The sequence below is a fragment of the Arachis stenosperma genome, chromosome 5, assembly GCF_014773155.1.
Source record: "Arachis stenosperma cultivar V10309 chromosome 5, arast.V10309.gnm1.PFL2, whole genome shotgun sequence".
Taxonomy (NCBI): domain Eukaryota; kingdom Viridiplantae; phylum Streptophyta; class Magnoliopsida; order Fabales; family Fabaceae; genus Arachis; species Arachis stenosperma.
The window spans coordinates 123605063-123609893 of record NC_080381.1 but is presented as its reverse complement, the minus strand read 5'-3'; the positions used below and the strand labels follow the sequence as shown (position 1 = coordinate 123609893).

General features: G+C 38.6%; 1 non-coding gene across 1 annotated transcript; it reads left to right on the top strand.

The window, feature by feature from the left end:
- Window positions 1-508: 508 nt before the first annotated feature.
- Window positions 509-616, top strand: LOC130983929 (small nucleolar RNA R71). Its single transcript, XR_009087896.1, has one exon. It is a non-coding gene; the product is annotated as a small nucleolar RNA R71 (small nucleolar RNA).
- The last annotated feature ends 4215 nt before the right edge of the window (window positions 617-4831 follow it).

Here is a 4831-nt window from a genome sequence, read left to right as displayed (position 1 = left end):
TATTGCCAAACCTGTTTCTTCCACCATTATTAAAGCCTTGTTAAGGCTTTTGTTGATCCTTCCATGAGAAATTTGGATGATTTCTCCATGAGGGGTTATAGGTGTTTCCATAGGGTTCCCTCATATAATTCACCTCTGCTATTGCAGGGTTTTCAGGATCATAAGCTTTTTGTTCAGAAGATGCCTCTTGAGTACTGTTGGATGAAGCTTGCATTCCATTCAGACTCTGAGAAATCATATTGACTTGCTGAGTCAATATTTTGTTTTGAGCCAATATGGCATTCAGAGCATCAATTTCAAGAACTCCTTTCTTCTGAGGCGTCCCATTACTTACAGGATTCCTTTCGGAAGTGTACATGAACTGGTTATTAGCAACCATGTCAATGAGTTCTTGAGCTTCTGCAGGCATTTTCTTTAGGTTAATGGATCCACCTGCAGAATGGTCCAGTGACATCTTTGATAACTCAGACAGACCATCATAGAATATATCCAGGATGGTCCATTCTGAAAGCATGTCAGAAGGACACTTTTTGGTCAGTTCCTTATATCTCTCCCAAGCTTCATAGAGGGATTCACCTTCTTTCTGTTTGAAGGTTTGAACATCCACTCTAAGCTTGCTAAGCTTTTGAGGAGGAAAAAACTTGGCTAAGAAAGCTGTGACCAGCTTATCCCAAGAGTTCAGACTATCTTTAGGTTGAGAGTCCAACCATATTCTAGCTCTGTCTATTATAGCAAATGGGAAAAGCATGAGCCTGTAGACCTCGGGATCAACCCCATTGGTCTTAACAGTATCACAGATCTGCAAGAATTCAGTTAAGAACTGAAAAGGATCTTCAGATGGAAGTCCATGAAACTTGTAGTTTTGTTGCATCAGAGAAACTAGTTGAGGTTTAAGCTCAAAATTGTTTGCTCCAATGGCAGGGATTGAGAAGCTTCTTCCATGTAAATTGGAATTTGGTGCAGTAAAGTCACCAAGCATCTTCCTTGCATTATTATTATTTTTGGCTGCCATCTCCTCTTCCTTTTCCGAAATAACTGTAAGGTTGTCTCTGGATTGTTGTATTTTAGCTTCTCTTAGTTTCCTCTTCAGAGTCCTTTCAGGTTCAGGATCTGCTTTAACAAGAATGTTCTTGTCCTTGCTCCTGCTCATATGAAAAAGAAGGGAACAAAAAAAAAATATAGAATCCTTGATGAGCGGATAATTTGTATACTTTTTGGCATTGTTTTTAGTATGTTTTTGATATGATATAGTTAGTTTTTAGTATATTTTTATTAGTTTTTAATTAAAATTCACTTTTCTGGACTTTACTATGAGTTTGTGTGTTTTTCTGTGATTTCAGGTATTTTCTGGCTGAAATTGAGGGACCTGAGCAAAAATCTGATTCTGAGACCAAAAAGGACTGCAGATGCTGTTGGATTCTGACCTCCCTGCATTCGAAGCGGATTTTCTGGAGCTACAGAAGCCCAATTGGCGCGCTCTCAACGGCGTTGGAAATTAGACATCCTGGGCTTTCCAGCAATATATAATAGTCCATACTTTGCCCAAGATTTTATGGCCCAAACCGGCGTTCAAAGTCACCTCAAGAAATCCCAGCGTTAAACGCTGGAACTGGCACCTAAATGGGAGTTAAACGCCCAAACTGGCACCAAAGCTGGCGTTTAACTCCAAGAAGAGTCTCTACACGAAATTGCTTCATTGCTCAGCCCAAGCACACACCAAGTGGGCCCGGAAGAGGATTTTTATGTCATTTACTCATTTCTGTACACCCTAGGCTACTAGTTTCTTATAAGTAGGACCTTTTACTATTGTATAGAAATCTTTTGATCACTTTTAGATCTCTAGATCATCTTTGGACATTTTAGTTCTTAGATCATTGGGAGGCTGGCCATTCGGCCATGCCTAGACCTTGTTCTTATGTATTTTCAACGGTGGAGTTTCTACACACCATAGATTAAGGTGTGGAGCTCTGCTGTACCTCGAGTATTAATGCAATTACTATTGTTCTTCCATTCAATTTCGCTTGTTCTTTGTCCAAGATATCACTTGTTCTTCAACATGATGAAGGTGATGATTGACGCCCATCACCATTCTCACCCATGAACAAGGTGACTGACAACCATTCTTGTTCTACAAGCATCTGAGGCTTAGTGAATATCTCTTGGATTCTTTAATCGGAGTCTTCGTGGTATAGGCAAGAACTGATGGCAGCATTCAAGAGAATCCGGAAGGTCTAACCTTGTCTGTGGTATTCTGAGTAGGATTCAATGACTGAATGACTGTGACGTGCTTCAAACCTGTAACCTACTGGGCGTTAGTGACAGACGCAAAAGAGTTATTCTATTCCGGTAGGGGAGGGAACCGAACCGGTGATTGGCCGTACTGTGACAGAGTATTGAGCATTAGCTTTCACTGCGAGGATGGGAGGTAGCTGCTGACAACAGTGAGACCCTATACGAGCTTGCCATGGAAAGGAGTAAGAAGGGTTGGATGAAGACAGTAGGAAAGCAGAGAGACGGAAGGGAAGGCATCTTCATGCGCTTATCTGAAGTTCCTACCAATGAATTACATAAGTATCACTATCTTTATCTTTTATGTTATTTTCGTTCATCACCATATACATCTGAGTTTGCCTGACTAAGATTTACAAGATGACCATAGCTTGCTTCAATACTAACAATCTCCGTGGGATCGACCCTTACTCACGTAAGGTTTATTACTTGGACGACCCAGTGCACTTGCTGGTTAGTTGTGCGAAGTTGTGTAATGCCATGGTATTGAGCGCACCAAGTTTTTGGAGCCATTACCAGGGATTATGAGAGTTGTGAAAAATATAGTTCACAATTTCGCGCACCAAGTTTTTGGCGCCGTTGCCGGGGACTGTTCTAGTTTTGAGCAAGCCTTTGGTAACACCAGTGCCAAGATCCGGCAACAACATCAAATTTTTGGTGTTATTGCCCGGGATTGTTCAGGCTGGACAACTGACGGTTCATCTTGTTGCTTAGATTAGGTATTTTTTTTCGAAATTCTTGAAGATGTATTCTAGAGTTTCATGATGATTTGTTGAAATCTGGCTGGCTGAGAAGCCATGTCTAATCTGATTGGACCGAGGTTTCAACTTATCACCACAAGAGCTTGTTGATTGCGTATCAATCTTGCTTTTGGAGCAGTGATTTGCTAAGGCTTGGCTGACCTTTGGTCATGTCTAGTGTTTTGGACCGAAGCTTTCCTTGAAAGCTTGGCTGGCTGTGAAGCCATGTCTAATTCCTGGACCGGAGTCTTAGACTAGCATTGCACTGATTCCTGGAATTCTCATTGAGAATTTTGATACCTTTTTCCACTTAATTTTCGAAAAACAAAAAAAAAATTTACAAAATCATAAAAACCAAAAATATTTGATGTTTCCTGCTTAAGTCTAGTGTCTCATCTTAAGTTTGGTGTCAATTGCATGCATTCATTCATGTGTCTTAAGGATCCTCAAGTAATTCTTGATGATTTTTGTGTTCTAATCTTTGAATTCTATTGACTTGAAGTATTTTGTGTGTCTCATATGCATTCTCATATTGTTAGTGTCAGTAGTATACAAACTGCTAAGTTTGGTGTCTTGCATGCATTGTTAATTGATTCCTTTTGCATTTTGATTATTAAAAATCCAAAAATATTTTTAATTTGTGTCTTTTCAAGTCAATGATACAAGGGATTGAAGATTCAGAACACACTGCAGAGGAATTATACAGAAAAAGCTGAGCATTCAAAAATGCCCAGTGAAGAAGGCAGACTGGCGTTTAAACGCCAGCCAGGGCACCTGGTTGGGCGTTTAACGCCCAAAGAGGTAGCATTTTGGGCGTTAAACGCCAGAATGTATACCATTCTGGGCGTTTAACGCCAGGATGGTGCTAGGGGGAAGATTTTGTTTTCAAATCAATTTTTTTTCAAGTTTTTCAAAACCAAATCTTTTCCAAATCATATCTTTTCAATCAAATGTTTTCAAAATCAATTTCTTTCCTTTTTCAAAGATACTTACTAACAATTCATGATTTGATTGAACATTTTTTGCCTTTTCTGTTAAGGAAGGTTTTATGTTTGAATCATATCTTTTCTTGTTAGGCAAGTCACTAATTTTCCAAATCAAATCTTTTAAAATAATTTTCAAAACATATCTTTTAAAATGGTTTTCAAATCATATCTTCTCAATCACATCTTTTTAAGACAATAACCTTTCAATCATATTTTTTATCATATCTTTTTCAAATTAGTTTTCAATCAAATCTTTTTAATTTCTAATTTCAAATTTTTTTTTTCAAAAATCACTTGATTTCTCTTCCACTTTCAATTTTTGAAAATTATCAATCAAATTTTCAAAATGTTTTCAAAATCTTTTAATTGAATTTTCGAAAATTCTCTTCCCTCCTTCCCACATCCTTCTATTTATGGAGTACCACTCCTTCTAAATGCACAATTCGAACCTTATCTAATTAAAGTTCGAATTCTTCTTCTCCTTCTTCTTTCTATTTCTCTTTTCCTCTGACATTTCAAGGAATCTCTATACTGTGACATAGAGGATTCCACATTTTCTTTTTCTCTTCTCTTTCATATGAGCAGGAGCAGAGACAAAGGCATTCTTGTTGAAGCTGATCCTGAACCCGAAAGGACCTTGAAGAGAAAGCTAAGAGAAGCCAAAGCACAACTCTCTTTAGAGGACCTGACCGAATTCTTCAAAGAAGAAGAACCCATGGCAGCCGAAACAACAACAATGCCAACAATGCAAGGAAGGTGCTGGGTGACTTCACTGCACCTACTCCCGACTTCTATGGGAGAAGCATCTCTATCCCT